This window comes from Diplotaxodon limnothrissa, linkage group LG23, assembly GCF_057381915.1.
Source record: "Diplotaxodon limnothrissa isolate DT_005_m linkage group LG23, D_limnothrissa_male_GT1.1, whole genome shotgun sequence".
Lineage (NCBI taxonomy): Eukaryota > Metazoa > Chordata > Actinopteri > Cichliformes > Cichlidae > Diplotaxodon > Diplotaxodon limnothrissa.
Genome location: NC_140617.1, coordinates 8,337,951 through 8,346,844, shown reverse-complemented (window position 1 = coordinate 8,346,844; position 8,894 = coordinate 8,337,951).

Sequence of the window (8,894 nt, the reverse complement as noted above, 5' to 3'; positions counted from 1 at the left end):
TTACACCATAACTTTGACTCCTAGAGTGATAATCATAAAAATTATACATTTATTAAAAGGAAAATCCCATTACCAAAAGCATTAAGAAAACGTGTGTTTATAAGTTAGGGTTAAGGACCTGTTTTCCCTCCTGCATAAAAGTAGAAAGAAGCCCAAGAGTTGCTTATTCTCTCCTCCATGTGACCTAAAGCAACATTAGCATTCAGGTCTCACCAATATGAAACCAACACCAAGATCCATTTTTGCCTTGATTGCCATCTGCTGAAGGAAATGTGCTTTCGGATCCTTTTCGCAAGAGTTTTAAATAAATGCCAAGTGCTGTCAAAATAGAAACCGATGAGAACGAAAAAAACAGTAGGCCGTAGGTCACAGAACCAGAGTCATGAGGCCTAATAATAACTAAATCCTTGTTTCCTTGTAGATTCACTATTGCTACAACCAACTTTTAAAAAGCAGGTTACTATGGTTGAATGAGAATAACTTTATTTTTTTACGCTTCTTCTAGAACACACAGTTACAACGCCACATGAAAGTTCATGTTGATCATACTTTATTCCAGCGCCGTAAAGAGGCGTACATCTCCCAGCGAACAGACCCTACGCACTTCCATACAATCACAGTGCTCCTCACGTGTATCCTGCTGGAGTTGCTTTGCGTGATTCTCAATCAACAAAACAAACCGGCTACTTGTGCTTAACAGCCACTTTGTTAAGGAAAACTTTTAAATTGTTCCTTAACGTAAATCTTCAATCAGCCAAACACGTGACAGAAACTTACTGCATGTAGTTTTGGTGCATAACCGGAAAGTTGATTCTTTTCATCTGGGTGCAGCGTTTTCAGTGGGAGGATTGTAAATACAAGAAATAGTGGAAAGCACAATACGTTTAATTAATAAATGCGCTGAAATCGCTATATTACAGACGCAGTTAAAAATGTATTCTTCGACGAGTAAAAACATATTTAAACATGTTGTTTGTGTGTGCTGCAGCTTGTGAACTTAAAACAAAGACAATGGATATCAAGGATGTTGGTTAAATATGATTTTAATGTAATTGTGTAGATGCCCTCAGAGGGCAAAATTTCTTTCAGTTAACACTTAAACATTTTTAACTCTTTTCAACACAATTTTCAGTTTTTTCACCACTTTTCAGCACAAATACCAGCTTTTTCAGCTGTTTTCAGCAAAAACCTCTTTTCAGCAGAAATTCTGCTGATTGAACTCTTTTCAGCAGAAATTCTGCTGATTGAACTCTTTTCAGCAGAATTTTCACCTCTTTTATGCCCAAATTCTGCTTATTCACCTCTTCTGAAAATTTTCAGCCTTTTCACCTCTTATTAGCACAAATCTCAGCTGTTTTCAGAAAAAACTCTTTTGAGCAGAAATTCTGCTGATTCATCTCTTTTCAGCTCATCTTTTTGCTTCTTTACCTCTTTTCAGCAGAAATTCTTCTGATTCACCTCTTTTCTGCAAAATTTTTAGCCTTTTCACCTCTTATCAACACAATTCTAAGCAGCTTCTGCTAATTTCACCAGAATTGTCAGTCTCTCCACCTCTTCTTTGTGAGAATGAGTTTGGCGAGGTGAGATGCGTTGCCGCCTTGAGACCAGAAGGGTCAGGTTCGAATTCTGCTCAGGGCAATGTTTTTTTGGGGGTTTTTTTCAACTTTTTCAGCTTTTTTCAGCCGACATCTTCAGCATTAAGGCATCCACACAGCATTTTCGCAGGAAATGCAAATTTTTCTAGTTTCTATATGAAGTCCCCCTCTTTACAAATACAGTATGGTGTTGTCTAACTGTGTAACAAAAGACCGCACTGATCGTGGCTCAAGAGTTGGGAGTTCGCCTTGTAATCGGAAGGTTGCCGGTTCGAGCCCAGGCTTGGACAGTCTTGGTCGTTGTGTCCTTGGGCAAGTAAAGCGCTATATAAATACAGGCCATTTACCATTTTACCATATCATGAATTTGAAGATGCATTAAAAAATTTTTGATATTTTATAATCAAATAAAACAATATTAAGATATTCATAGAACAATTAATTAACCGGTTAATTAATTAATGTAATTCTGTAATTAATGTCACCTTAATAACCTGCAAATTTACAGGATCTCTTGATTACTGAATACAGACATTAAGTAATGTAACAACTGTGTTACAATTCGGCATTTTAGTCATCATGATTATTCACAAAAAAAAGAAAAAAATATTTAGGCTTTTTCATGTAAGTTTACAGTTCCTGGAACAGGCTGAAAATGGAGCATTAATGGTGAAATGCAGTATGACTGACTAAACCTAACTAATGACTAATGTCCCTCCAATGCTGATCGGGTAGCTTCTTAATAATTGGAAATAAATTACAGCTGTAAAATAATCAAAGTATTAAGCTTTAGTGACACAGACTGGGCCTTTTTACAGGGTCAAATATATCAGTGGATCGGGTTCCATTACCTACCCAAAGATATCTGTTAAGGTTTGGAAAAAGAAACAGATAATCTGGGACAGTGCCAAAAACATGTCAGGAAAGCAGGGCGCAGCTTATACCAAACCCAACTGACATTTACATTAGGACTGCTGCCTTGAAAAGAGGAAAGGGATAAAGGTAATACCTGGAACTGATTAACATCAGATTGTGTCCCATTTTTGTATTTTTCCAGAACTTCAAACGTGTGATGAATGTAGTGCTTCATTTGATGAGGAGGGAGGAGGCTGTGTTTTGATGCTGGCATGGATTCAGGAGGGTTGAGGGAGATGATTGAGGGCTGTGTGTTATGCACTGCATCCACATGTTTCCTGGCCTGGTCACTTCTACTGGGACTCTCTGAATACTAAACTGCCTAGCTGCCTTGTAACCATCATTTCCTGGAGGACAGTCTACACTGAATTCCTTTCTGGAAAAGCTGGAATCAGAAACATTTTTCCATTTTTCTATCTCTGTTTATTTTTCTAAATCCAAAGAGAGGTGATTGCTTTGAACTCTGGCCCACTCACAGACAAAGAGAAATGTTTTCATAGTTTAAAGCATTTCAGCAAAGGAGAGGAAAGAATGAGGTGTGTGTGGTTGTGTGAAAGAAAATATTTTACTGTATTTTGCAATTTTCCTGAAAAATTACAATATAATAATAATTATTATTAGTAGTAGTAGTAGTAGTAGTGACTGCTAATTTGTCCACCATTAAACTGTTGTACTAAAATCTACAAAAGAGATATATGGATAAAATGTGAGCTTAACCTCTTAAGCCTCAAGCCTACCTGATTTCCTGCCTTTTGCCCCTGTATCAGGGGGCATTGGGGCTTAAGAGGTTAATGGTATAAGACTTTCAGCTGTTGTAAGCTGTGACTTAATTAGGCACAGCTGTCCAACCGTTCGTTCAAGTGAATATCTAATCAATCACATGGAAGCAGCCCATTGTACTCAGACATTTAAACATGTTCAAGACAGCCTACTGAAGTTCAAACTGAGCATCAGAATGTGACAGAAAGCTGATTTAAGTGACTTTGGTTGTTTGTGAATAAGAGAGGCTGGTCTGTGTATTTCAGTATGCAGAAGAGCATATCTTTATGCACAATATGTTGAATTTTGAATGAGATGGACCACAACAGCAGAAGACCACAATGTGTGGCAGTCCTGTCAGCTAGGACAGGAAACGGGAAACTGAAGGGCTAACAAGGGCTCAAAATCGGACAACAAGAGATTTGAAAAATGTTGCCTGGTTGATTTCTGCTGCCATATTTTGACGGTAGGGTCAGAATTTGATCTAAATGCATTTATGATTCAGGCTGGTTGGAGTGATGTAATGGCATGGGGGATATTTTCATGAAACACTCTGAGCTCCTTAGCACTTACTGAACATCATTTAAGCACCATAACCTTCCTGAGAATTGTTCCTGAACATGTCTGTTATGACCCGGTTTTGCTAGGGGACAGGGAAGATAGCATAAACAAGACCCTCACGAGGGAGATCAGTTAAGACAAAGTTTCATTTACAGAAAGAAACTCAGAACTGAAAACCGATAGCGACATTTACTACAAATTACTTGGCAAATAACCAATACAAATATAACTTGCTCACATACAAGTAGAAATTAAAGCTAGCCTCATGGGCAGTAACACGAATAAACGCTATTCAAACAAATTCCACACCTTAAACAGGGTTTCACAAGCTAGGCTCACAGACAGAAGCATGTGGGGAAAACTGCACATTCAGTTCAAAGCAGCAGCCCCTGAATGAAAGTTCTTCAGCCCATTTGAAGGCACAGGTGTGCACAATTGGTTGCAGATTGGTCTCTCTCCCTGGAGGTGCAAACCACAGGTCCTCAGGCAGGCAATTGTCTGAGAGGATTGTCAAATTCAAATTTACATGCAGGAAGGCTGACACGGGTTCCCAGACAGCCAATCGTCTGTGGGTGTTGTCACGGTTGAATTTGCTTGAAGGAAGGCTGGTTCACTTCTTCCAAGGCCAGGGGCCATAACAATGTCCATTCCCTTATGATCACAGTGAACTATCTTAAGATAAGATATGATAACCTTTATTAGTCCCACACGTGAGAATTTTGTTGATGGCTCTTGATGGCTGCTTCCAGCACAATCTCACAAAAGTCAGATGAAATCAAACTGGTTTTGTAAACGTGACAATGACAGTGTACTGAAACTGCCTCAACAGTCACCAGATCTAACTCCAGTAGCTCTTTGATATGTATTGAACCAGGAGATTGCCAACATCAAATGGCAGCTGCAATAACTATGTGATGCTATCATGTCAGTATGGACCCAAATCTCTAAGGAATGTTTCTAGCACTTTGTTGAATCTATCCCAAAAAAAAGGGAGTGCTGAAGGTAAAAGGAGGACCACCTAGTAAGGTGTAATGAATCTATACTTTGAACCTGTATCCTGTGTTCAGGTTTTTGTCTTTCCTGGACAAAATATTACAAAACCTCACATCACAGGTGCATGGCTGCTTCTGTATGGCTGTCATGGTTCTGGGCCATTGACCCAGTATTTTGAGTTTTGTTCTGGATTTTTTGTTGATTTCTTTGAAAGTACAAGATAAATGATGTTTTATTTCTTAAGTATGTTATCTTCTTGTGCCTTTGAGTTGATTATAGTTGATTTCTTGTTTAATGATGTTAGTTCCCCCTTTGTGTCCAGTCTATCTATGTATGTTTCATTTCTATGTCCTGTCATCCGTGTCCCCATGTTTGTTTACTTCCATAAGTTCACACACAATATAACTATATCACACATCCACAACAATCATGTACTGAAATAACCATTGCAAAAATTTTAAATGAATGACTGTAAATTAAACATTTACATTGGAATATGCCTTTGGATTATTTAACATAAATATGGCCCTAATACTTTCTTTTGAAATAAGCCTATGTATGGTATTCAACTGTATGGTATGTAGGATAATGTGTGTGCCATGAACAGGATAAAATTTGCAAGCTTTCAAACAATTAAACATCAAAACAAAGAAAAAAAACATGAAGGAAAAAAACAGTTTTTAAAAAAAGAAAAAAGTCAAGGTCAAATGTATTTATATAGCACATTATATATATATCCCAACTAAAACTGTCACTAAAATTTCATAAAATAGAATACAACATTAATAAACAATGAATAAAATAAAATTTTTAAACCTTCTATGAACAAAAAACATACTGCTGTAATTGTTTCTATCCCGTATGCTGTTTTGTGTTTTCTTTTATTTTTCTTAGTGAAAAGCTCTAAATTGTTTAGGCAGCATTTGAGTTTTTGCCCTGTGGTCTGAAGGCACAGCAGGGATTTTAAAGGTCAGTGTCCCACAATTCAATACCGAACAAAATGTCCACAGCACAAACGTGCAGAGAGAGAGAGAGAGAACGAGCGCGTATGTGTGTTCATTATGCATTGTTGCTTGCTGCAGAAAACAATCTGCACACTGATGGCATCAGGGACAGAATTACACACAGGTCATGTGTAAAATCTATAAAAGAGCAGGCAACGCTCAGTGTGCGCACTGCACCAACCTTCAGGAAATGTTGACTTGTGAACAAGTGGCTTTCAAACCAGTCACTTTTTGTTGGCATGAGGCCTTTTTTGTATATTATTTCCTATTTCTATACTGCATGTACAATACCCTGTTATTTTGTTCTCTAAGTAGTTTAAACTGCTGTATCTCAGCAGCTCTAAAAACATAGATATTCTCCCTAGGGCAGTTTTGGTCTTCCAGTGTGATGTAAATGCTAATTTTCAAAGATTTATAATCTGAAAAACATCATCTGTCAACAAAACTTTTTTTCATAGTTTTACAGGTGTTGTAAATGTGGTTGGAACAGGTACTTTTAATCTTTGTATCCGATATAGAAGATGATAGAAAATGGTTAACAGACAAAACGAGACAAAAAGAAGAGGGAGAATGGCAACGCACGGAGAGACTACAAACATCTAGCGGGTTAGGTTAATTAAAGGACAATTTGACATGATAAGTAAAAGTATTCTTTCTTACCAACAATAAAGTACATGATTACATTTTGTAACAGTATCACACTGCTCAGTCCTACTAACGGATCACTATGTTTAATTCTTAATTTTCCCATATGGCATTACTGACTTGAATTACATCGGTGACGTTACAAAAGAAAGTTTTCACAAGAGTCCTGTGATATGACAAGTTCACCAAATGATTCACCAGTTTATAGAGCTATTAATAATAGGATTAACTTTAAATAATCACATCCACTATTAGACACTCACATAGAAAAACCTTATGAATACAAACGCGCTCACACACACAAATGTTCAAACCAGTGTACAACAGGTACTCACAGACACACATTATCTTGGTTGGCTTCTGGCTCTAAACCTATCATGCATTATTAGTACTGAATGCTGCTCAGTAACATTCAGTATTTATTATTTACTGTTACTTGTGCTTATGTTGGTCGTTGCTCTGGTTTCCCTACAATGTTGTTTTCTTTGCTTGTTTTTATTTCAGCAGGTGACCATCTTCTCCTCTATTTTCCTTTCCCTCTCCTTCTGTTAAGTCTCTTCCCAACTTCTCTTTCCTTCGTCTTTCTCTTTCCTGTCCTCTGGTCCTGTCCATTCTAATTGTAATTGTAGAAAGAACTGTGACCTGACACACTGTTCCCGTGTTGCTTAATGGTTTTTATTGATTTCACACTCTTATACTGTTCTCCTGGTTTGGCACATATGTCCACCAGCTTCCCAGATGTCTCACACTCTCCCGTCTCTGCTCTCCAACCTCACTATAAAAAGGGAGAAATTCTACTTGATTTTAATTAAATTAATATATCAAACATTATGCACTAAACCAAAATAAACACACAAAAAAGATTAAATCAGTTGTTACATGTTGTTTCAGTTCAGGTTTGTGTGCATTCGTTTTTGCACAGCTCTCTTAAGGTCATGTTTTACTGTTTCATTTTGATTCTAGAATATTTTGGTAAACACAGGAGTTCACAGTTGCCCTAATGACTGCAAGGTGCCCAGGTCCGTCTTCATGTTGGTCTCATCTCATCAAAAGACACTGTTCCAGAAGTCTTGTGGTTTATATAGATGTAACTGAACTAACCTGAACTGCAATTGCAAACTGTCCAAGCAAGCCATACTTTTTCAGCATTTTTCCAACAATGCTGTCATGAACTTTGACTTTAAAATGTTAAGTGAAGCCCGCAGAGTCTGAGATGGGGCCCTTTGGTTTTTTGTTTCTCCGAGAATCACACGGTCTGGAATTGGGGTGAATTTGTGGAGACGTCCAGTCCTGGAATGATTGTGCCACTGTGTTAAGACACATCTGGATGCTCCAGATCAAAAAACTTTTTTTTGTTATAGAAATGGTCACACTTGGTGATGAATGAAATTTTGATCAGTTTTCTCATAACTGTTGCCAGGATGTACTTTGTCACGATCCTGGGTCATTTGACCCAGCATTTTGAGTTTTAGCTTATTTTGATGTTTATGGTTTAAGATTCCCCTTGTGTCTCCTACCCCTGTGTTTAAATCTCCCTCTGCCTTTGTGTGTCATGTCTGCGTGGCTTATGTTGTCAAGTTCGTGTTTCATGTCTGCCTCTCATTATGTTTCCTGTTTTATTTTGAAGAGATCTTGTGTTCCTATGTTCAATGTGTTTAGTTTTACGCTTCCATTGTACCATCATTATGTTCATTTGTGTCAGCTGTTTCCCCATGTGTTTCCACTTCCCCTGATCACCTCCTGTGTGCATTTAGTCTGTGTGTTTTCATTCAGTTGTGGTCAGGTTGTCTGCTGTGCCCATGTGCCAGGTTTTTTCATGTTTTAATCTTAGTTCACCCAGTTTAGGTTATTGTTTAGTTTCAGCTTTGCCTTTTGTTCTGTACTATTTTGCCAGCCTTAACAAACAGCTGGTTTTTGTCACTCTCAAGTTTTATTTTGTCTCTTCGCATGACAAAACTCTTGGTTCCACCTCCTCACCCCACACAGTCTGCTTCGCAGCCAGACTGTGACAGAATTCCCTGTACAAGCCTACCACTTAACATACACACGTCGATATAGTCTTTTATATGCTTGAGTGGAATAAAGAAAGGAGAAGAGCATAGTCAGTTACATGTGTTTCTGTATCACGCTCATTTGTACAATGTCTGATATTTTGGATTTCTTTGAGGGCTTTTTTCCAGGCTATGAATGGGGTGACACAACTTGATCAGTCCAGATACAGTAAAGAAAATTAGTCTTTTATTATTTTAATCATTTTATATTTGTAACAAGACAATAAAATTACTAAATCATTAGTGAAGATCAACGACATAAGAACAACATGAAAAACTTTGTCATTACAAGATTTCTGACTTTTGTCTCTGAACCGGAAAATTTCAGTTTTTCTTCCTCCTTTAATGCTTTCAAAATGTGCTCACAGGGT